Source organism: Mustela lutreola, chromosome 9 (genome assembly GCF_030435805.1).
Source record: "Mustela lutreola isolate mMusLut2 chromosome 9, mMusLut2.pri, whole genome shotgun sequence".
NCBI classification, from domain to species: Eukaryota; Metazoa; Chordata; class Mammalia; order Carnivora; family Mustelidae; genus Mustela; species Mustela lutreola.
In genome coordinates, this window is record NC_081298.1 from 134246907 (window position 1) to 134272115 (window position 25209).

General features: G+C 50.8%; 1 protein-coding gene across 2 annotated transcripts in view; it reads left to right on the plus strand.

The window, feature by feature from the left end:
- Nucleotides 1-25209, plus strand: part of CYRIA (CYFIP related Rac1 interactor A) — a 104999-nt gene that overhangs the window by 34435 nt on the left and 45355 nt on the right. The window contains exons 2-4 of one of the 2 annotated variants that reach the window (XM_059132600.1): nucleotides 9414-9440; nucleotides 11090-11224; nucleotides 22180-22275. The gene's annotated coding sequence lies outside the window, so the exon portion shown is untranslated. The remainder of the gene's footprint in view (nucleotides 1-9413; nucleotides 9441-11089; nucleotides 11225-22179; nucleotides 22276-25209) is intronic. The other variant, XM_059132601.1, reaches the window with a different exon arrangement.

A 25209-nucleotide genomic window follows, 5' to 3' on the forward strand; every position in this document is an offset into this window, starting at 1 on the left:
GGTTGAAAACCTCACCTTTCAAGATGTTTCAACTCAGATTAGAAAGTAACTTTAATAAAATTGCTCTTCTGACCACGGCTGCTGCGATTGCCAGACTGGTGATTATTTGTCTAACCCGAGTCTCCAGGACTGGAACTGGACACCATGTCCCTCCCAGAGGAGGTGAAATTGTGTTAGTTACATCCTTGCACCTGGTGTCACCTTGGGGGGAGGGCATGCGCATGCGCACTGGCGTGCGGGCTTTCAGGAAGGAGCCCATCAGGATTTCAGACCCGTTCGCTTTTCCCACAATCTATTATTGAGCATGTACTCTGTGCCGGGCACCGTATCTTGTCCTGGTCCTTTCTGTCGCCTGTGTTGCAGTGTTCTGCACCCATCTGCTGTCTGGGTAGGATTCCTGTAAACTCATCCAAGTCCCCTCAATGTTTCTCCCACACGCCGATGTGTTGAGGGACCTTGAATGGGCCACTGTGTGGTCCCACAAGGAAGCATTAGCCTGGTGAGGACTTCGATCACCTCTTCAGGTAAGTACAGGACAGTTAAAGTGTGTGAAAATCTTCCATCAAGGTTTTTCAACTTAGGCACTACTGACATTTGGGCCCAAATCAGTCTTTATGGTGGGAGACTCTCAGGGCTTTGCAGGATGTTCAGCAGCGTCCCTGGCTTCTACCCTGGGTGCCAGGAACACCACACACACGCTCCAGCTGGGACAGCCAAAAATGTCCACAGACATTGCCAAATACGTCCTCAGACTTTACATTTACCAAAACGCCCTTCTGTCTATTGTCCTAGTTTATGTAGTTAGGCGGAAGGATTTTTTTGCTCCCCTTTTATAGCTAAAGTAACTGAGGGCCAGGAAGGGCAGGCTTGCCTATCAAACAGTGAGTCAGGAAAGAGCTAAGGTTATAATTTCAGTTGCTGTCTTCCCAACCCAGTGTCCTTCTTGTGGATCCACTCAGTGGTGGGGTGGTGAATGTTTAGTCACTGATGCTCTGGGAAGAACAAAAGCAAAGCCAACCTGATTAGGAGTGGTTGCCAATGTCATGGTGCAAGTACCCCCGCCCTGGCCAGTTTCTTCTCAAAAAGACATCCCTGAACCGGAAGTTGGGAGAAGACATGTATAATTGGCTCTGGTTGGCCGGTGCCAGCTGGTTCCAGGATGCCACTGGGCTCACGTGTGCTTCTGCTCAGATAGCTTTGCTCTCTCCTGGACTGCTTCTGCCCCTTCTCTCTTCCCCGTCCACAGATACACTTACACTGGAAGGTGCCATGGGGAAGCATTAGCCTGGTGAAGGCTTTGATCACCCCTTTGGATAAGCACAGAACAGTTAGAGTGGGATTTTCTCCCTCTCCTGTTAACATTTGATTTCATAATCTTCCCACCTGAGGATCTGCAGAAGCAGGAAAGCTCCGGTCTTAGGATCGCCTGGATTGAATCAACTCCTGAGCAGGAGCTACGTAAGGGCTGTTGGTCAGCATCCATCATATTGAGTGTGAGATGCCTGGAGATATGGGGTAGTGATGGCCACAGGGCTATTGCACATACCTTTCTGGGAGATGGGAATAGGGAGTAGGCTAGAGTTTTAGTCTGGATATGAACTTGAACTTCTGTAAGACCCAGTTTCCACACCTGTGAAGGGAGAACTAGTTTATGTCGGGAGCCTCAGGTGTGTGCTCACCTACTCCATTGCTTGAAGGATTGCCTGGTTGTCATTAGTTGTCATTACAGTATCAGTTCATCAGGCCTAAGAACTCAGCTGGTCTTGGCTTTTTCCACTTGGTCATGGTTCAGTGCCATATGCTCCTTCTCTCTGGTCCAGCCTGAGATCTTGGGGAGCTGGGAGTTATTGAAAGACCTGGATTCTCATCCCAACTTTGGTACCACCTCATTCCATAACCTTGGGAAGCAGTTCAGTGTGACTAGAATGTGGGCGGCCCCGCAGGAAGGGCGGGAGCATGATGTGGCATTTGGAGTTTCTCCTGAAGGCGGTGAGAAGAGCTGAAAGAGAAGACACATCGTCAGAAGTGTGCTTTAGAAATTTCTTTCCGCAGAGCACAGGGCCAGAGTCCAGGCAGGATGAAACAAGTTAGGGAGTGGCACAACAGTCCAGACAAAAAAGTGAGGGAGCCCCCCACAGACACTAATGCAGAGTGGCACAGACAGAAAATGCTATGGGAGTTCAGAGAAGGGAGAGGTCAGCAGAGTATCAGAGAGGACTTCCTGGAGGAGGTGAGGCGGCTGCTGACTTGGAAGGATGGAGCTGTATGGAGGTATAAGCCTAAGGCTGCAGAACAGGCAAGAAAACACCAAACTGCAGTAAAGCCCTTTGGGCTTAAACTGAGACTTTGTGTAAAGGATGGCCATGTAAAGGACCTGGTGATGGAGAGACCTGAATGCAAGGCTTTGGAAAGTGGATTCTTGTTAGAAGGCCGTGCGCCTCACAGGAAATCACATTCTCTGGTCATCCTTCCACAGGGCTCAGATCAGAGGCGTTTTCCTGTTTGCAGCTCCCACTTGCTTTTTTGCCTTTGGCAAGGTATGGGGGTCTGGGACCCTGACAAGGGGGTGCCCACATTCCCCCCCTGCAGCCCTGTGCTGTTGAGGAGGGCACCGTCTCTCTGAGGCTTGAGTGTGAAGGCCGTGCTGAATGCTGATGCATGACTCCCGATTCTCCTCGCAGTGGGGGGCCCAGGAAGGGACCAGCTGTGCCGGTGCATGAGCGCAGTCCCCAGGGTTTGTCTGCCTAGGCCAGGGTGACCGTGGTCCCCCGCAATAAGCCGTCTCCCAGCTGACGCAGGTCAGTTCTCAGTCACTCCTCCCTGGGTTGACTGTGACCCTTTGCCCTTACTGAGAAGGATGGAAAGGCCCCGATGTCCCACACGCCAGATGCGTGACAGCGTGTCTGTCCCTGTCCACGAGGCGAAGGACAGCCAGCCTCACGGCGTCTGAGGTAACAGAGATGGGGTCTTCCCGTGGAGGGTCAGGAAACAAGAGTTCGCTGGGAAACAGCACGAGCTAAGTAGCACAACCTCGGAGGCTCACGTGAGAAAACCGGGAAGGGAAAATGACTCACCCCGGCTGGAGCCATCCGGAATCAGTAACAGGCGGACAGATTCCAGACACCCTCTGGACCTCAGCGTGTCCCTGATGGATTTGGATTCAGATCCGGCCTTTGGGCAGGAGGAGAACCATTTGCCTGGTAGTTTAGCAGAGACCTGCCTTGGAAGGAAATCACTTTCTCAAATCGCTGTATGTATCCCAGGTTAGGCTCTTACTCCATAGATGGGGTCCACTGATGGGCTGTTCTAGACAGCCCGAGTCCCGAGTTCCAAGGCCTTCTTCATTATGCAGGTGGCAGGGAGTGACCTGCCCGCTGTCGTAGAGATGTGGGATCAAAGCAGAGATGGGAGCCCGGTTCACGATCTTCTCAACCCACAGTGCTCTGCCTCCCTCTGGTCTCACGGCAGAGGCGCTATCTCTATCAAACACCCAACAGAAGCCACCTAGAAAGGGCCCTCTGTTGCTACAGGCCAGGAGCTGGTGGGGAGTTCATAGGTGGTTTGCGGCGTTCGGATGGCGTCAGACATAGGACACACGTGCGGCGTTGGGAGCCTGAGTGCCTGCGATGTTGGCACAGTATGCGGGAACCCATCCCTGCCACAGGGACTTGGGTGGCACATGACTCCAGCTGGACTGGCTTTCAGATTACACTCAGTGCAATCTGGCCATGGCACCATTTCTTAGCTTCTTACTCCTGGGCAGCCCTGGCCTTGAGCTTCAGAGCAATCCTTTACTCTCATGGGCTAGGCCCACTTTGCCCACATAGTGAGGAGCAGTTGTATTTTCTAAAGTTCACATGAAATGGACAAACAGAGGCCAAGGTGCAAAGAAGTTACAGTTCACAGCTGATGGGCTGAAGACCCCAGGCACTTGCCACAGCTTCACCCCCCCCACTAACACTTGGAAAAGCGTTAGATGTGCTAACTCACGGGCAGCATCCCAGGAAGCACCAGTGCAGGTAAAGCCCTTCATAGCCTGACACTCGTCTCTTTTCCTGCTGTCTCTGCTACCTCTTTTCCTCGTCCCCAGACACGCTGAGCCTTCAAAGAAGCCAAATTTTACAATCGAGCCTTGTCATTTTTGCGGGACCCTGGGCTAGTTACAAGAGCTATAACTCCCCCTTGAAGAGAAGTAAGACATGCCTTTCCTCTTAACCAGCTCCCTGTCCAGTGGCAAAGAGAAAACATGGGCATAAGTAGCTTTGATGCTTTAGAAGACAAAGCTCATTTGATCTTCAAAGTGGCCCAGAGAAGCTGCTGGTATATATTGCTGAAAGATCTGCATTTAATAGACTTTCCATCTGCAGATCAGAGAGAAACAGTGACTAAGTAAAGGTCGCACAGCCCAACCAAGGCCACATTGGGAGTAGACTTAGGTTTCCCTGACTGCCTATAAAACATTCCTGCTACATCAAGGTGTCCTCTCGGCTTGTGTCACTGGGGATGGCTGGGCACAACCTCTGCAGGCTGGACTGTCTGTCTCTGTCTTATTGCCGCCTGCCTGTGCAGACAAGGCGGCTGTCAGATGTTGATGCCTCAAACCCATGAGGTTGTGGCCCTTTCCCTACAGAAAGGCAGCAATCTTATGGTTGCTGCCTAGGGAGGGAGGAGGGACGATAGAAACTCCCCTGTTGTCTGCGATTTAATTATACTGACGGTCAGGGTCATCCGGGAGAGGATGCTGGTCCCACTCCTTTTCAGAAGTGTCTCCCCCTGCCCACGCCGGAGGAGAACCTCCGGTTGACATGATCAATACTGTAAAACATGTTCTTCGCAAAGAGGAGGGAGCCACTGTGCTGCTGGTGTGCAGAGAATGAGATGTGAACTTCTTAAATAACTGGGCCAAGTTTCCTGACAGGTCCAGTCAATGAAGCTGGTGTCCTCCTGTCCTCCACATGGGGGGCACTTACCTTAGCGCTGTTGAGGTGTGACAGAGAAGACAGACAGATGTTAAGCCACGACCCTAGGAAATGGAACAGATGTGAGCTCAGTGCTCCTGAGCTCTGCTCGAGACCCAGGCTCATGTCCTGGTTCTGCCATTGCCTGCCACTGCCGATGGCCCTCTCACCCTATGCCAGATACACCAGCTATGAGTTATAGTATGCAGTATTAGGGAGTTAGGGATTGAACTTGGGCTCAGAGGTGTTACCCACCCTCCCACCCCAGTTTACAGTCAACCTTGGCTACTCACTCTGCCTCTCGGAGTCACTCTCTAAGTCCTTATCTGAATGAGCACAGCCATTTCCAGGAGGACCACAGGATGTGGAGCACACGGCCTGGTGCACAGTCAGTGCACAGTGCAAATGAATGCCATGTTTTGATCCCCTTGCCATCATTCACTCATTGACCTCTGACAGTCTAGAGTTGTCTGAGCCCAGACACTCTGGGCTATCACCATCTGGACTCTGGCCTGCTCCCAGGTTGTGTCCCCAGCACAAGTGGCTACATGCCAAGATGCAAGAAACTGGAACCAGTCCCAAGAGCTGTGTCCAGTCCTGGCTTCTCCGCCTACCTGCTGGGTGGCAATAGACAAGGGCCTCCCCTTCTCTAGAACTCAGGGATCCTGTGAATGGCATTAACAGTCATATCAATAGTGGTAATGATAGTACCGATGTCAGTAGTGGTTTTATTGGTGGTCGTCCCACCCAAAAGTCCATGCCCTAACCCCCACAACCTGTGAATATGGCCTAATTTAGAAAGAAGGGTCTCAGGGTCTCACTTATTCCTCAAATATCATCACTTGCAGAATCTGCTTCAGGAAGCAGAGAGCAGGCGTTGCTGCCTGTTACTACAGGATGAGGCCTGCAGCCATTGTCTCTGAGAGCAGCCCCTTCAGGCATGAGTAACCTTCCTTAGGCCCAAGAGTTTCTCTAGAGTCCTCAGAAATCACTGGACTACAAGTGCTGTGATGTTCCTTGATTAAATGAATGCAACCCGCTATGGCCTGATTCTTAAGTAGGGCTTCCTCTCCAGGCCAGATCCCTGGCCAAAGGCTCCAGCTCAACACCCCCCAGGTCAGGGTCAGCACCTGCTGGTCTTGGAGGAAGTCTGGCTTGTCCTAGCAATGCTATCCCTGAGGAAGTGGGGTCCACCTAGCAGTGGGCCTCAGTTTCTCCAGTGAGGCTGGGTGGCTGCTCTCACACTGCCCTAGGCTGCCCCAGAAAGGAGAGCCACTGAGCCCTCCCGTTTGGGGGACTGACTGGTTATCAGAACAGCTGCACATTCAGGTTCTGGGTGTGAGGGCCCAAGGAACCCAATGGTCCTTTTAAAATATATTGCCGAAACTCGTCACGCCTTGCTTCTTGAATCATAGCGTGGCTCCTTTATAATCAAATTACATCAGCCTGTTTTATATGTAGGACCTTTGAGTCTAGCAGATTTAGAAGGCATTCTGCTGAGCACAGGAGAGTAAGTGGCTGCAAAGGGGCATTTATAGGGGTTGGAAAGCAGGGGGGCACCCAGGAGAGTCCAGCACAACTAGACATCCAAACAAGCAGCCCCACAAATAAGGCCCTGTGGATTATGTGGGGGTTGACCAGATGTCTTGTGGGCCCAGGCCACTCCTGCTCTCTGTCTGTTGTCCCAGAGGCATCATTAATACCTCCTTTTCACTCTGAGAAGGATCTGGGTTTGGCTGATAAATCACGTGGTCACCCTAATTGCGTGTCATCTTATATGTACACTCAGCAGAGATGCAGTGTCGATGATCTATTTGAAGAAAAGCCTATATCTGTGTGCTCCAATGGCTCCGAGGCTGACTGTGTGTGAGCGTGGCTGTACCCTGTGACTGAGGCATGTCCCTGTCTTGTAACACACATGCCTTCGAGGTGAAATCATGGGCCAAAATGTCAAATAGAGAGTGGTTTAGATCCTTTCTCATAACTTGCTGGCTTTTTGACCTTGAGGAAATTACTTAGCTTATCTCATCTATCCAATGGGGATAATCATAGAGACTCAACAGTTGGTGTCATTATGTGATAACCCATGTCAAGCAAGTGCTTATTTCTTGATACATGATAAGCTACCAACGGATGGCATTGCCACTATTGTTATTCTTGTTATTATTATTATTTCGTGACCGTTATTATTGTGGCTTTAGTCCCTCCATCTGTGACATGGTGATGGGTGATCTTTGTCCCGGCCTGCGCCCGGGGTCTTCATGAGACTAAAAGTGAGTAGCATCCCCAGAACCTAGTGTCCCTGGGAATGTGTGTGCTGTCCCAGGTGAGGACTTTGGACAGAGGCTCCCTCGGGCTCCTGCCCGGTGGGGCCATCCCTCTTTGACATGGAAGATGGGTTCCCAAGACATCATCGCCCCTTCCACCCACCCCAAGGATGGTGCTCCTCGGCCCAACCTACTTCCTCTTCCCGTGAACAACGCTGTATAAACACCAAGGCCGGAACATCACTTACTGGGGGCGGGGCACCCAAGAAAGGGCGGGTCCAGATTCCAGGGTGGGCCTGTGGGGCATCTCTCAGTGTTCTCCGCCTGGGGAGCCTTCCTGTGCCTCTTGAATGAAGGTGTCCTCTGTTCCCAGGGTCCTTACTTTAATTCCCTGGTTCTTTCCATTAATTTGCTTTTCTGTATGCCTCGCCCGTTCTTTCTTTCTTCTTCTTTTTCTTTGAATGTGACTGCTCTGAAAGGGAGGATTCCCTAGTGGTTGAGAGCAGGAAGTCCACCCGGACTGCCTGAGTTGAAATCTTGGCTCTACCTACCACCCAAAAGCTGAGTCCCTTGGAGGACCACGTCAGTGTCCTTATCTGTGAAAGGAGGCAAGAGGGATACGTCTCTCGTGTGGTTGTTGGGAGGTATCAGGGGTCACTAAGCTTAACAATGCCTGATGCCCAGAGGATACCTGCTGAATGGGGGCTATTTGTATCATAAAATCCTGCCCGCTCCCGTTTTTTTCATGTCCCCGGGTGTTCTTGGTGCCGTGGGGCTGAGGCTGCAGGGAGGTGTCCTGGCCCCAGTCTAGGCTCTGCTGCAGGTTCGTGGGGACTCTCGGGAGCAAGCCACCCATGCGGGGCCTTCTCACCAGGCTCTGCCTTCTCTTTGGTGTGCCCTGCGCTGCCCTTTCACTTCTGGAGCCTTTCAAAAGTGGAAGGCACACCGCCGTTCTGAGCTCTCTGCACCTCCACTGAACAGGGCAGCGACACATAACGTGGAGAAAAAGACACACGTCGTAGACAGGAGGTCAGGAGATGCCTCTCATCGTCTGGGTTCTGTGGTGTGACCCTGGATTAGTCCTTTCATGTCTCTGGATTCAGTGTCCCCAGTTTCAAAATGGGAGCAATGACCCTTCTAGAAAATGACCCAGAATGAGGGAGGTACAGACGCGAGGGTCCCTGACGGTCTCGGGTGGAGCAGGGGGCGTGGCCGCAGCCCCGGCGACAGTCCTCATGGCAGGGGACAGAAGTCACTCAGCACTGGGATTGTGTGAGGTTGTGCTGCTTGTGGGGACCCGAGACGGGCGTTGTTAAGTGTCCTTCCCTGCTGACCTCTGCGCTCTCTGAGGGACATCTGGCCTAAGGGTGACTCAAACAGGAAGCCATTAGCCATCACTTCAAAAGCTTGGACTCCTCTCGGAGATGGGCTTACTTCGCGTTGCTCTCTGTCTAGATGCCGGGGGAGTAACTCACTGAGTTGAGGGCAGATCCTCCAAGCGAGCCCTTCCCTGAGAGGGCCTCTGTGACCACATCAGTCGGAGGCAGGAGGTGGGCTGTGCTGGCGGCTGGATAAGATCATAAGTGACCCAAATGCTGGTCCGTGGACCAGAGCCAGGATGGTGACATCGAAACTCTCCAGAAGCTTTGACCGCCACTCCAGGATGGAATTGTACTTGCTGTCAGCTTCTCCAGATGCACAATGAGTTTGGGAACTGCTAGCATGGGTGGGACTAGGTTTGCCTGTCAGAGGGCTCCTCGTTACTGTCCCCTTCCCGGTCCCCATCAGGACGCTGGGGAGTGCTAACAGTATTAGCCCTGTGGAAGGATCAGGTTACACTTAGGGTTATCTATTCCTGTGGTTGTTAGCTTAACCAGGTGACCGTGTCCTTCGTGATGTATAGTGGGAGTTGGGGCTCTTTTGAGAGGACACCATGGGTCGGGGAACATTCTGGAAGTACCAGAGAGTCACAGTCTGGCAATGACCTAGCATTTTACCGGCCTGGCCTTCTTAGTTTTGTGGTGGAAGAAAGTGGGATTCTGGCTGGACCTCAGGGGGGAGAATCAAGTTCCTATCATATACACAGAAAATGGATTATAATTTTGAGAGTGTTTGGGAGAGAAAGCGGTGGGGGTGGGACCGTGACCCTGATACCTGATGACTTCAACCTCTTCTCTCTTGTTTTCAGGTCCTTCTGTGGTACACCCGGCAAAAGGTGAGAGATGCCATCTGACCCCGGATCCTAGTTCAGAAATTCACCTTCTTCGCTGCCTACACCCACGTGCACAGGAAACAGCCCCCGTGTCAGGGCTCCCTTTTCCTCAGGCTGTGCTCTGTGCTGGGACTTTACGAACACAACCCCAAATCCAGAGACAAGCTTCTCTCCCCCTTTACCTCTGCGACCGGGGTTCCCCAAGGGCAGGGCCGGCCTCCCAAAGGCAGGCTCAGGATTCACTTTCTCATCAGGCCAAGGACTTTTCAGAGTCCCTGTGTTTTCCGTTTCATTTCCTTCCTTCTCCTCCCCACTTCACTTCCTGTTTTTTCTTCCTCTTTCTCCACCCCCTAGCCCGGCTCTCCAGCCCCGTCCCTTGTTGTCTGAGAACAGGAACAAAGCGCAGAGCGTAGATAATCATGATTTCCTGATGGGCCCTCTCTCACTGCTGGGAGCCAGGGACGGGCCCAGCTTCTCTGGGACACTGGAGCCTCTGCTGGGAGCACAGCAGGAAGTCTGGCCTTTAGAGGCCCCTGTCAGAGAGAACCCAACAAGAGTATTGCTTCATGTCCTTGCAACAAGTCATAGTTTCCAAAGAACTTTCTCCTGTATTCAAGCTAAAACACTGGAAAAATAAGACAACTGCTAGTGTTTTGGCCAAGTAACTGAAGTCTAGTTCAGATGGACAAAACAGTGATGTGGGAGTTAGATAGGAGTTCATTTCTGGGTCTGCACTCTCTTCTCTTTATGCTTCTCTAGATCATTCTGGTTCTCTGAAACTGAGTTCCCTAGGCTTTTGGAAAAATGGAGTTACCGGTACCTCATGGGGACTTTTGAGGACAGATCAGGAAAATGTATCTGTCAGATTCATATGGTAGGCCTGGAAGATCTTATTTGCTTAATAAATGTGAGGTCCCCTCCTGGGTTTTGGTTTTCCGCACAGAGGAGTGACTGTTCAACTATATAGTAGCTGGAAAAATCACATAATAAATGACACCCCTGGGAGGAGGGTCCATATCTGTTACTGTGTTTTCCTGAAACAAGGAGAAAGAGAGAAAGACAGAGAGACAGAGACAGTGACTGGCTGGGCACAAATCATTGAAAAACAAAGTCCACCCACTACCGTGCTCCTGGGGCCCAATGTTCCACAATAATATTTTTTCTGATGGGAAATAGAGCAATCCCAAACACAGGCCTGCTTCACTCATTTAGCTCCCAGGGGCAAAACTATAAAAAAAAAAAAAAAAAAGCAATCTGGAAAAAGTCCCACCTCCCTTTTTGAAAATCTGTTTTAAAAAAAAAAAAAAAAAAAAAAAGACTTCCCAACCAGGGTCGCTGACCACTTGTTTGAGAAGTCAGCCTGACCACCGAGCTACTTTTTAAAAAATTCCGAAGGCCAGCGACTCAGAGGCCTATTCCAATTTGAATTCTCCAAGTGGCCGAGTCCTTGAATGAGGCTCTTTGCTTCTAAGCCTCAGTTTCCCAAACTACAAGATGAAAGCATTGCACAAGTGGCGATTGCATCAGTTTCTTGTAGGCCTGGTCATCTGTAATTCTGGTATTCTCTCTGCTCTTCTTAACACATGTATTCTTTCTAGAAGAGAACAGGAAATGGCCTCTCAAAGTAACATGACTTGCATTCCCTTTAACAGATTAACACTCACTTGACTACGGAGAAACGACAGGACTCTAGGGGGCCATAGCCCTGGTTTGGGAGCCCAGACTTGCCAGCTGCTTTGTCCCATCAGCCTGGACGGGTGAACCTGAATCACAAGAGAGAGCTCTAGGTAAGAAAAAAATGACTCGGGTTCCAGCACACAGCACAGGGATAAGCAGCACAGCTGGTGGAGAGAATGCGGGGTAGGTGTGCTTCCAGAACACTAGCAAGCGTGAGGGGAGGTCGTTTCACCAGATTCGTCATCTTTGATTAGAAGTTGTGCTTCCTCTAATAATATACTGAAAGTTGGCTGATAGAATTTAAATTAAAAAAAAAAAAAAGTCATGCCTCCTAACACCACATACACATAAAAGGAGGAAAAACAAAACAAGACAAACAAACAAAAAAACCCAAAGATATAGTTTTGAAGTGGTTAAAGGTGCCTGGGTTCTACACCTGCCTTCTGAGTGGGAGCTGTTTTTATCCTGGTCTGGAGAATGTGAGGCATGAACTAGAATAGCTTAGAACCGTAGGCAGCAGAGAGCAGACTGGAACTGTAGTTCTAGGATACTGTCCCATGCAGAATTCATTGGGGAGGAAGAATGCTCCAGGATCCATTCTGTCTATCCCAGTCACGCAGATTTAGGTGAGCAGGAGATGGCCTTCATTAGCAAACCCAGGACAAGATCTGGGTCTCAGGCAAGAGGTCTGGCTTGCGTCACACTCGCTATAACATCTTTTGAGGCATTTTCCATTTGTGCAGTTAGCATCCAAGACAACCGCACTGCTCCAGCGGCAGGTCGCCTTACCTCCAACACATGGGTTCTTTGCTCTTCCTCCCTCCCTCTTCTGTCACCCCCTCCCCGTTCACTATGGATACTTCTTATCTGCAAGGGCGGGGCCACACCTCCGTGAACTTCTTCATTGAACTTGGACTGGACATGAGCCGACACCCCTCCCAGATGACTAAAGATCTACTGAGGGGCTCAGCGCCCCAGGTGCTGGTGTTCTAGCACATTTCCTTAAGCTGGCCTATGGCACCCACCCTGACAGGATCAGGAATCACAAAGGAGATGCCAACACCCTGAGGTGGCTTTGTACCTGTTCATCTCCGTCCAGTTGCTGGGCTTCCCTTCTGCTGTCCTCTGTCCTAACGCTCTTCCTCACATCTAGATGTCTTGAGTTCCCTTGAGAACTAAAAGCAGAAGCATTTCATATAGCTGAGCTCAGCAGAGAAGGTAAGACTGGATTTCTCGGGTGGTTTCCAGTCCCAGTTCCCAGGATCATTTTATCCTAGACTTGTTCCTGACACCACATGCTCACTCTTTGAGGGGGATAGGATTATCTGGGGCTCCCTTCATTTCTTCCTCTTGTGGTTCCTTTTTCTAGGGTGGCCACCAGGCTACAGTATAAAGTAGAGGAAAAAGAAGAGCTTTTGGAATCAGACCTGATTTCAAACCTCAGTTGTGCTATTTATTAGTTCCATGATTTTGCTGAAATCACCTTAAATTGGTGGGGTTCTGTCTCCCCACCAGTAAGATGGGGACCATATGCCCTATGTTGTACCCTTGTGATCAGAATCAAAGAAGATAATTTCTTCCTTAAAAAAAAAAAAAAAAAAAGGCTCCTTATCTTCCCCAATCTCATTTAGAATTACTTAAATATAGCTTTGGTCCCCCATCGGGTTCTATTAGAACATTGTGCCTTATGTGTCTAGAAGTTTTAGGCACTCATTCACCCAGCCATCCATTTCACGGGTGTTGGGAGCGTGAAGAACATGGCAGGTGACATTCTTGGTCTTAGGGCTACAGCACAGAACAAACCGTAGTTCTCATGGGGCTTGCATTCTCGTGGGATCGTGCAATGGTCCACAAGTAAACATATGTACACTATATCAGGCAGTGTTAAATGTTATGGAAAAAAAATAAATCAGGAAAACATAAGTAAATAAAGCCAAACCAGAGAGATGGAAAGTGGGTTAAGCGGGAACAGGATCCAGGGAAAGGCTTCCCTGCTTAGGCATTATTGGAGTAGGACCCAAACAGAGTGAGGGAGTGAGGATGGAAGGAACAAAGGCCCTGAGGGGGGAATGTGCTTGGGCTTTAAGGGATGGCAAGCAGCCAGTAGGACTGGAGCAAGAGGCATGAGGGGACAGGGGAAGGAGGTGAAGGTAGAGAAATCAATCAGATCGCGTAGGGCCTCATATGCACCTGTAAGGTCTTGGGCTTTATGGGCTGGCTGGCCTTTCCAGAGATCCTTCTCCCGTCCCCAGATCATCTCCCCATTCCTGAAGCATCCTAAAGTCGAAGAAGGGATAGATGGTCTCATCCCATAGATTATAAGGCATCCAGTCAAAAACCCATATTGGGCATTCGGTACGCAGACTCCAGAACGAATGAATGAGATGCAGCCCTGCCCTAGGAGCCCATGATCCAGCCCCCGGTCAGGCTGCTTGCAAAAGTTGCACTGACAAGTTAGGCCAAAGTGAGGCACTGTTCTAAATCGGTCCCTGTGGAACCAGTTTGCTAGAGTGGGCATTTCCCATCGGAACCTCCCACAGGTCACTTCTACCCGGTTTCTTGGAGTGCATTCACATAGTGTGTTACCAAGTCTTGCCTTCGGGATAGAGAGGGGACCAGCTCGTTCAGCAAAGATTTGAGTGCTTCTTCTGCGTGAGTGTCGGTGTAGACAGTGGCTACAGATGATGTCTAGATTGGCTCCCTGCCCTCAAGGGGTTGACAGTTTTCCTGGGAGACCTGCTAGGGACTAGATGACACTGTCTGTGTTGTAATAAGAGTGGGTATGAGGGAGCCTGAGGAGAGGCTGCTGACCCACATAAAGGGGACCGTCTCCACTCCGTCGCAGAGTGAAGAGCAGTCAGACAGGTGAGCCGCAGGTAGGGTGCGCAATGACAGGGAAGGGGCTGGGAGTTCCCAGGCAAAGGAAAGGGGTAAGCCAGGGCTGCCCGTTGGAGACGCTGCACCTGTCAGTCACTGTGGCTGTGGAGCATGAGGTGAGGCAGGTCCGAGGGTCCCAGTCAGAAGGGGAGGATGGAAGTCTCGCTGGGGGCCTCGAACACCCACCTTGAGTCCACATGAGGGCAGCTCAGACCTGTAAAGAGTCTTGAGGCAAAGGGTCTAATTTTATTGACCCTAAATTTATTCTGATCTATCAAAATCGGTTGGTTTTTAAAGGGCTTATTTTATACGCACTTCTTATAGAATCGTAAGATCAGAGTTTCCTCGGATGTTAAGTAGGTTCGTACGGATGGAGAGAATGAGGTAGTCATCTAGGCGGATGCATACGCGGCCCTTTCTGTCGTCCTCATGAATGGTAAGTGTTGGCCGGTTCATGTGCAGCCTGAGTGCACACGTTGCTGGGACATGGTTAGAGCACGAGCCTTGTTTCTCACTGGAGAGTGGCTGGCAAAAGCCTGTGCTGTTCTAGCGGGAATGGTGGAACTTAGGTCTTGATACATTTTCCTCCAGTTAGAAAGCAAATAGGTAATAGCCATCTCTTAACCCTCTCCTAGTTGAAGGGGACAAAAAGAATGTTCTCTTTGGAAAGGACACAGTCGCTGGGCAAGGAATGCTGGAGTCCCTAGCGTGGGACAGACGCTATGCTAGGCCTGGAAACTTCATCAAGACAAATGAAACGTGCTCACCCCTCCAAGGAGGTCACATTCGTGACAATGACTGAGGATCCAGCAGTCACAGACACAGATCATGGGCAGGAGCCCCATGCCCGAACAAAGTACAGAGAGGGAGGAGCGCCGGGGAGGCTCCGTTGGTTAAGCCTGTCTGACTTTGATTTCATCTCAGGTCATGATCTCGGGGTCACAGAACCAAGTCCTGTGTCAGGCTCTGTGCTCAGCAGGGAGTCTGCTTAAGAGGCTCTCTCTCCCTGTGCCCCCAACCCCAGATAAATAAATTAATAAATAAATTTTGTCTTTATTTTTGTTTTCTTTTTGTTTTTGGTTTTGTGAAAGTGCAGAAAGGGAGCATGGTCTCTGCCCAGGGAAGTCAGGGAAGACTTCCAGGAGGGGCCCAGTGAGTTGGGCATTGAAGCGTGAGTAGGAGTGGGGAGCTGGGCAAGAGACACCCTCAGCACGGAATGGCACCGTATAAATACAGGCCAACATTCGAATATCGGTGGCGGGAATGGAGAGGAAATCGCCACAGTGAACACCACGAAGATAATGCCTCCAGTCTGCTTTTGAGAACCCATTAGTAGCTGCCTCCTCAGGCTGCCACCTTGTTCCCAACAGTGACTAAAAATAATCCGATTGACTAATTTGAGTCGCTCTCTCTCCTCTGACCCCGTGGAGGTGTCAGTGAGTGGGCTAGGCTGACAGGGACCACGGAAAGAAGTGGAGAGAGGAGGAGGAGGAGTCCATCCCCGTCTTCCAGGAACACTGATGTGATGGTGAAGATGGTGTAGCTCCCACCGGCGCTCTCTGGTAGGCAAATTCAGCTTTCCAGAAAACTAGGTCTGTTGCTTCCCCATGAAAACTGCCAGAGAGGTTTAGAACTATGTCAGTCTCTCTAGCTTCCTCTTAGGGGGGAAACAATATGTGTGTGTGTATATATATATATATGTAAATGTGTGTGTGTGTGTGTGTGTGTATCCAGACACACGTATATATGTGTACACTCTGTGTCTATACAGGTATGTGTGTACACACACACACTCAGGCGTGTATTGCTTAGAACCTATGCTAGCCTAGCAGCCCAGCGCGGAAGCCCTCCAGCCACACGAGCCGGCTGGGAGAGGAGTGGATGGGGTAGAGGTGGCCTTGCCGACCTGCACGCTCCCTGGGTGTGCTGCGATCTGTGTGCTTCCCAGCACCGGGGGTTCACACGCACCCCAGGATGTCCACGGACAGAAGAGGACACGGAGACTCAACCACGGGGCAGCTTGTCCAAGGCCCGCGACGACGAGGCGGTCAGGAGTCAGGCTGTCTGCCTGTTGTCCCCTTGTTTGCTCCGCGTGCTGTGCCGCCCTTCTGACGGCACAGAGAGGAGCAGCAGAGAATCACCCTTGGACATGGCTCCCACCTGGAGCTCTGAAAGGCAGCACTGGGCAGAGCAGTGGCCTCTCACCACAGAGTCCACTCCAGATCCCTGTGGTGTCAGCAAACTCTCTACAGCTTGCCCAGCAGGCGTCTGTCTACTTGCTTCCAGGGACGGGGAGCTCACTACTTGATAAAACAATAGGTTCTCATTGTGGGCACTAGGGACCCTTCCCTCCTTACAGAGCCATCTCTGAAACGAACCTTGTCCCATTTTCAGTCGGCTTACTCCCGGGGTGGTTTGTTTTTTTTTTTTTTTTTTTGTAAGCAATGTCTGCACTCAATGTAGGGCTCAAACTCATGACCTAAGATCAGGAGGAGCATACTATACTGACTAAGCCAGCCAGGCACTCCTTCATTCCTAGTAGGCTTAAACATCTCAACAGCAAGCAGCTTAGGGAGGGATGGTTTGCTCAGTTTGGAGTCTCTGGGAGACACGGGCAGCCGCATGGCGCACGCCCCATCTCCGTTTCTCCTGCTGGAGAGCCAGGAGAATCAGCTGGGGCTTCCTCATCTCTTGCTTTGAGGGACATCTGTGTGTTCTTCCTGATGGGTTAGGCTGAGTGGAAGACAGAGCATATGGAATTCTTCTCTTCTCCCTCTAAGGAAATACCTCACCGCGAGCTTTCTCCGTCCCTTTTCACTCCACAGCCCTGGCTTTTTCAGGGCAAGTAAGCATTTCCTCTGGATGCCCTTAACAGACAGAAGGTGAAATTTGAAAAGAAGGGGAAGAAAGAGAAAAGGAAGGACCAAAAGGACGGCTGTGGCATCAGGGTTAACTCGGGTTCTAGACCAGGCTGTGGTCCTAATTGACCATTTGACCTTGGACACTGCTTCCCTCCTCCATCGTCACTACGAGGCAGTTGGGCTTGATGGTTCAGAGTTTTTCATTTCTGAACTTGACCCCAGAGAGAGTCCTTGAATGATGCTGGGTCTGCACTCAGCCTTGCAGGACCCCAGTGTGTGTGGGGGGGTGGGGTTCACGTCTGCCTCACCCCACCAGGAAGCGCCTCTGGAAGGTGAGAACCTGGACCCCTCAACTGACAGGCCTCCATCCTCCGGGACCTCCGAACACCCAAGTGGTTCTCAGCCTAAAAGGGCTCGGCCTACCTCCCCACCCCCACCCCGATGCCCTGAGCCCTGGCGCGGCCCCCACCCCTGTTCTGCTCCTTCTTCTGGTTTTCCAGCTCCCTGCAGCCCTGTGCTCCTCCCCTCTGTTGGAAGGTAGGAGAATCAGCTTGGGGTGCTTGGCTTAGCCCCGAGGGTGAGCCTGCCTTTCTCTGGCACTTGGAAACTGCCGGCCTGGCGGCCCAGGATGGGGACTTCATCTGATCTGCAATCATCTGACTGCAAATGGGAAGTAGTCATCTAAGAGAGATTTGTTACCACGGAAAGCAGGCTCAGGACGTGTGTCCTCCACAGAGCTCACCCCCAGCACCCCACCTGGCTCTTCTCCGGACCGTGCGGCCCTTCCAGGGAGAAGGGGAACAGGGAAACCCAACATGCTGCTGCCATCTCAAGGGGTTCCTGGAGCCTGGAAATGTGATGCCATCTGCAAAGGCACGTGTCCGAGTTTGGGGGAATGACGTGGTACTGTGCCTTGGGCGAGGACCGCAGACAAGGTTTGGCTCAGGAACGTGGAGTCACTTTAGGGTTCGGAGCTCAGACCGGAGCCACGCCATCTGGGTCAGAAACCTCTTGGCCTTCCCGCTAGTTGCTGAGTTCGGTCAGTGACCACATCTCGCCTCCAGCAGTTTCCTTGTCTGTAGAGGGAGAAAGTCGACGGCACCTGCCATTCAGGGTTATCGTGCTGGTTCGAGGAGCTAGTCTAGGTGTCTGTTCCGGGTGGTGCCCAGCACATGGTAAGCACATGTTAGCTGGTTTTATTTTGATCTGAAGCCTTTGTTGAATATTATATTAAAAGTAAGTTTTGGGGATGCACTGTGGTTTCTAGCACTGAAGAGCTGCTTATTAAGCGTCTTCCGAGTGCAGATCTGGTCCTAAAGGAAGGCAATTTGGAGCCTAGGTCAGCAACAGTGTTGAGCAGCTCAGCCTCAGACGTGGGGCATCATGTGGCCATCAGAACATATGAGGAGGCTGGAGACAGCCGGAGAGAGCCCTGAGCCCCAAGGCTGCTCAGGCCACCGGGGTGGTTCCAAGTGGGCGTGATGGCCAGGAGGGGATGGAGGCAGGATGTCGGGTGATGAGGAGGAGAAGGAGCTCCACTGGGGTGATGGAGGGATGAGGGAGTCGTTGGGAACAGGACGGGGGGAACAGCCCCGGAGAGAGGGATGGCTTGGGAGCGCCTGTGGGTGTTGGTATGGGCGGGCCTGAGAGCACCCGATGGGCTTCCCTCCACTTCGTCCAGCTCCATGTCAGGGTGGGGGGAAGCAGAGGGCTCCGGATGTGCCGTGGAGGCCCCACCGCGCAGGCAGGACTGGAGCAGGCCCGCTGGGCCGCAGTGAGAGAGCACAGGCTCCTCTGTGTGCACCATGAGCCCCGGGCCGGGCCTCCTCTCCTTGAAGGTCCGACAAAGACTCACTTGTTCTCCCCTGACATCAGAGCTCACCCTCAGGACTTCTCTGTTCTTCTGGGGCAAGATCTCACACAGTGATAATAGCCTGAAAGGGAAGGGCGGGAGCCAGGGAAGACAGGCTCAGGCGTCGCCATGCCAACGTGCTCCCCGGCAGAGGGCAGGGAGGTGGCGCTGGCCACATGCGCCTGTGCCCTCGCGGGTCCTGCCGGGGCCAGTGCTGAACTGCTGAGTGGCTGGTCTGAACCCCCCGGGGGGAGTCACTGGGCGCGGTTCTGAGGTGCCAGCTGCGTGGGCAGTAACAGACCAAATATTGGGGGGCCAGCTTAAGTATCGCTGCATACACTGAGCTGATTTCTGTTTTTTGTTTTTTTCTTAAATAAGCATTTCATTAAAACGCCTGGGTTTTCTATTTTAACGAATGCTTATATAGAGTTTTGCCTTCGAAATTTCATAAAAACTTACTGTTTAGGGGCTCCTGGGTGGCTCAGTCAGTTAAGCATCCGACTCTTGATTCTGGCTCAGGTAATGATCTCAGGATCGTGGGATCAATTCCTGCATCAGGCTCTGTGCTCAGAGGGGACCCTGCTTGAGATTCTCTCTCTCCCTCTGCCCTTACCCCTGCTTGTGTGCTCTCCCTCTCTCACTCTCTCTCTTAAATAAATAAATAAATACTTTTTTAGAAATTAAAAAGAAAAGCTTACTCTTTAGAGGAATCTGTAAGATTAGCTGGTCTAGCTTCTGCTTGATCTTTTTTTTTAGGTGAATAGACTGAGGCTGGGGGAAGTAGGAGGCAGTGTGAACACAGTGGGGAGAATAAAAACCTTCCCACCTATCCAGTCCCAGGCTCCAGAATCGGGATCCTGTGTATAGAGCACTTAGGCCAAGACCTGGCCCACAGCAGGGCTCGGCAAACGCTGTCCCCGATGATGCTGTGAACTTCCATGTGTGCCAAGTGGGATCAATAAATGAAACGCTCATAAAACAAAATACATGTTAAATCAGTACAGGAGAAACTTCTGATTTTCTTCGTCCTACAACAAGAGCTTGCTTGTGAGCTACAGGGTGAAAAGGGGATTTGACGCTGGAACTTCCAGTTCTTAGTCTAGGGCGGGACTTCTCCAGGGTATGGCCGAGGCCGCCGGCTGGTCGGGGAAGGTGAGCTGGTGTCTCCCCAGTCTCTCGCAGGTGCTTCCCACACTCCACTGGGCACCACAGGACTGGAGTCCTTTCATTTAGCGGGCTTCTCAGCTGGTCCCGACCCCAGGGCAGCCTCAGACTTCGTATTGGCATATACATTTGTCATCTTCAAGTGGGACTAAAATGCAACCGAAACCCTATCAAGCGTCTGCGGGGCGGCGAGCCCCAGAGCAGATGGAGAGCAGAGCTCTCAAGCACCGTCATTTGCGGCCAGGGACACCAGCCTGGGAACCCCAGCTGCAGGGTCAAGTTGAAATCAGGATAGCGCGTGGTTGAGTCATCGAGAGTGGGGCTGGCCTTGAGCGTAAATCTGGAGATAAACTCGGTGAGTTTGTTTGTTTGGTTTAACTGTGGTCTTGGTGGATCCATCCAAACAGGGAAGTCCCTCTGCGACTTTGCTGGGGTCTGTGTGTATTATGGATTTCCTGCAGAGCATCCTCTCTCTGTGAGAGCAACTTTGTCCGTGGGTGTAAAAACAGCCTCACACTGGGGTACAGGACCGTCACTAATGGAGGATCTCCCGCTGTCCTAATTTACACTTCCAGAGGGTTTTTCAGGTGTGCCAAAGTAAACTAGAGAAACTCATTTTGATGAGCTTGGGATAGAATTTCAGCCTTCCCCTCCACCCCCTTCCGTTTTTTTCTTTCTCTTGCATTCCAGCTGGAGTCAAGGTGATTCAGCCACAAGCCATGTTTCCCCTGGAGGAAAACGTGACTTGGGAAATTAGCGAGAGCAGATGGGGAGGCTGATTACTTACCCAAAAGGTGGAATCTATTGATTTTATTTCCCCCAATTGCCATGGCTCCCCTGTCGGCAGTCTGGTTAAGATCAGTGCTTTGGAAGTGACCTTGAACGGGAATTAAGTAAATTATAGTATTAAGTAAGCATTGGGTCATACAGCCTCGAATCTGAACACTTGTTACTACGAAGAGGACAGGAATAAAGTTTAGAAAATATCCAGGACTTTGAACTCTATCCTGCTGAGTTGTTCTTTTTACAACTTCTGGCTTTGTACAAAGGCCCTACCCTGACCTGGTCTGGCAATTCTAACATGGGCCGAGAATGCCTCTTAGTGGAGAGCCTGTTAACTGCAGGCTCTTGCTTTTGCCCAAAGAAAAGCTCCAAGAAAAGCTCTGTGTGAGCAGGAAGACACCACTTTCACAATTCTTTAAACTAAACAAGGTACCTGCTTTTGAAGGGCGTCGTGAGAATCAAATGAGATAATTTGTGGGCAAGCTTAAAACAGCATGGAACGTGGGAGTATCACTGACTGATCATTGACTGTGACTGTGGTCATCTGACCATGAGGATTTGCGGAAGCAGGGGATGGCCCAAGTGGTCTTTGGAGCCCCCAGGATTTCAGTTTCAGAGCCCTCTGTGTGGGCAGTGACCTGTGGTAGGAAAGGTGACCAAAGTGGCCCCTCGTCCCCTGAGCCGGGACTCCTCCTGCCAACCCACCTGCCGGGGGGGGGGGGGGTGCATTCTCACTGGGCAAGAATTTTGAGTCAAGGAGGCTTCCATGGGGGCGCCTGCGTGGCTCAGTCAGTGAGCGTCTGGCTGTCGATCTTGGCTCATGTCATGATCTTAGGGTCCTGAGGTCCAGCCCCATGTCGGGCTCCACGCAGAGCAGAGAGTCTGCTTACGATTCTCTCTCCCTCTGCCCCTCCCCCAGCTCCCCCACGCTCTCCCTCTCTCTCTCTCTCAAAATAAATAAATACATTAAATCTTTAAAAAACAAAGAGGCCTCCACAGATGGGAATTACAGCCCTGAGACATGTTATTTTGTCATTTCTGTCCCTGACCTTGGGCTTCTCCGAGCTGGGCCGCTGCAGCCCATTGGCAGGGCCCGAGGCAGGGCCGGTCCCAGGCTCCTCTTGAGGCGAACGAGTCCCAGGCTATCTCAGAGCCTGCCGCCTGGCTTCAGTCCACTGGGGCATCCCGGAGGCTGTAGTTCGCCTTTCGGATGACTCAAGTTTTCTTTCTTTCAATTTTCAAGCATAGCATGAGATCCCTGTCTGCGTCTCCCTGGGCCAGGAACTAGTTATATCTTTATGAAACTAGGTGAAACGGGGAAACGTCACTTCTCTCCTTTCTTCCCTTCTTCCGTCCTTTCTCCTCCCCCTCGCTCTCCCCCTCTCTCCCTCTCCTGCCTGCCGATCCTCTTTCCTTCCCTTTTTCTCTTTCTAAGTAAACGGCCGGGACTCGGGAGACCTTGGATACCGATTTTGGCATTCATGCCATCACGTCTCCACTCATTTTTTTTTTTTTTTTCATTTATTAGCGAACACGTATTCCCCGAGCGGCCTGCTGTGGAGTCAAGCATAAGTCTTGGCTCCTGTCCTGGAGGTTTTCACCTTCTAGGAAGAGAGGCAGACAGGTAAGCAGGAATGACTAGAATGTGCAGGGGTGGCGTGTGAGGGCTCCTGGGGTCTGATGAGAAGCCGAGGGCAAGGGACATGGCTCCCACCCCTGACCAGTGGAGGTTGGAAGTCTACTTGGCAGAGAAGTACCTTGAGAACAGGAGTAAATGCTTATAGCAAAACCAGTCCCACTACTTCATCATGAACAGAAGACTGGGGTCTGCCCAGGGATCGCAACGCTGAGCATGTGACAGTTGTCACTCCCAAGATCCCTTATGCCCAATCTCGCCAAGAGTGTGTGATTTCAACAATGAGGGACCTGGGCTTGGCTTCCATCCAGCTCCTTGGTCTCACCAGTAGCCAGATGTCCACTGAGAGCTTCTTCCTCCAGACTCCAACGCTTCCTTCTACATGAGAACTTTCTAGTTTATTCCAACCCAGATAAGTCACCTCTCCTCCTGCTCCCCTTTTCCAGAACACAAACCACAGCCCTCCCTAGAACATCCGATCCTTTATGGTGGGCTTTGAACATGGCTTCTTGCCCTCACTGAACTGTGCTTTGCAGCAATGGAGTCTTACTGAGCATGGGTCTCTAAAATAAGCAAATGTTCATGTACTTCTTCCTTAGACCATTCACCAACTTTCTTACTCTCTGAAGGACTTGGCTAGGTATTGAGGATATTAGGGTTCTCGGAAGGAAGAGGTCATTTAAACTCAGGAGCAAGTGGCGTGGGTGAGCAGTGGTGTTAGAAATCTTTGGCAATGGGGTATCAGCTTAATTATATTGAATATAAATTGATAGGTAACCCAACAGAACCAGTAGAGTATTGCCAACTAAACAAAATCTTTCGCTAAAATAGTACTTCCTAGAAATTTTGAAAAAGCTTATTACTTATTCCAATGAAATGCTGCCATTTCTTGGGCAATGTAACTAGACTTCTAAAGCCTTGGGATCTGTGTTAAGATCACTTCTTTGTCATCACGTGGTGTTTTTTTTGTTTTGTTTTGTTTTGTTTTGTTTTGTTTGTTTTTTTGTTTTTTTTTTTTTTGAAATATGAAAGCCAAAAGACAAAGCTTTGGTGTTTGCAAATTATCCCCAACATAGGGCCCTGATGTCACAATTGTACTATTATTACAGTTGCGACGAGAGCTGATTTGGGCTTCTCAGGCTGGGACTTGGCAGATCTTCAGTTTCTTCTCAAATTCCAAAGGAAAGGGGTCGAATAAGAGAATGTTCTATTAGATCTTTGGAGACACAGGAGAGATGAAACCAGGCTGTCCGAGCATGGCTGCATAGCGCTACTTTGGGGCCACTTTGTTGTAGATATGAAAATCATTTGTAGTTTGCACCCCCACGCGTTTCATGACAACGTGCTCAAGGGCTTCAGACCATGGAGTCGTATCGGAATTCCGCCAGATTCCGGAATCACTGCTGTGATTCTAGCACTCCCTGATGGCAGCAGTGGTCAATTCACGTACAGCATGGGACATTCTAAAGTGCTGGTGTTCTGTCGCCACTGTCCTTGCCAAAGAACATGAAACCCAAATGGCTTCGAGGGGTAAGACCAGGGCAGCTTTTGCAGAAAGTGCTGTCGGTGTGGAATGCTGTGAGTGACATGGAAAGTGCATCCCCCATTCTAATTAACTCAGCTCGTGATCTGACATTAGGTTGCCTGGATGCATATTTGGAAATTGTTGCACATTTTTACTGTATAAAATCCTAGGACGCTCGGACAGGGCGGACTTCCCAGTACATTGGGCCAGTCCTTGCGGGCAACAGATGATAAGGATGAGGCTCAGAGCCGGGAAATGACTTTCCCCAAGATTCTGCAGCAAATGAGTGGCTAAAATGAGATTAGGATGCAGAGCCCATGGCTCTCTGTGCACTTGGTGGCATTACAGAGGCATTATGGTCCATGGCATGTCCTGTGTCCTTCAGGCCTTGGGTGACACAATAACCATCAGACCTATCCAAGGTGTCAAGCTGCATGTCTGCCCAGGAATGTCCTTACTCCCACTCTCTGGTTGCAGAGTTCCTGTATCATCAGTCCTCAGCTGAGTCTTCTGACCTCTCCCTCCCTCCCCTCCCCTCCAAAATACTTTCTGTTTTACAGCTTCATACTGTTCCTCATTAGGACCATGCTCACTGGCCAGCATTTCCCCATCCCCTGCAGTGACCACTTCTCCCTCATTCTTATGCACATGACCTGACAGCCTCTCTTCCTCAGGGATATGGAGGAAAAAACATAGCTTTTGTTGACAGAGAAGCTCCATGGGCTCATGGGAGTTCTGTTCATGAATGAATGACCATGTGTGGTGTTCCTACTATGTGTCAGGCCCTAGTCTAGGAGTTGAAGGTACATATATCAATGGTAATAGAGATTGGAAAAATAAAGACAGTGACTAGGGTTGGGGAGGGTGGTGGTGAGGTGAGGTGAAATCCTATTTTGGACTGCGTGGTTAGGTTGGGCTCCACTGAAAAATTAACCCTGAATAGAGGCCTAGAGAAAAACCATGTAGATGTATTAGAGGAAAGCATTTGGGTAGAAGGACTAGCAAGTGCAAAGGTCCTGTGGCAGAAAAGCATGTGGTAAGTTCAAAAATGAAAAGGTGAGGAGGCAGAGGTGGCTGAAGCAGAGTGAACGAGAGGAGGTTGCAGGAGATGAACCACATTGAGATACCATCACAGAGGTACTTGTGGACTATGATAAGGATCTTTAACCTTACTCCAAGTAAAATAGGGCACTGCTAAAAGGATTTAAGCAGAGTGACACGATGCAACTTTAAAACATCATTACAGCTGCCAGACAGGCAATTAACCAAATGATTGAGAGCGGGCAAGAGCAAAGCTGGGAAATCTTTTTAAGGGGCGACTCTGATACTCTGGGCAAGAGGTGATGGCTTGTGGCTTGGTCTAGCGCACTGGTGATGATGGGTGTGAGACGCAATTG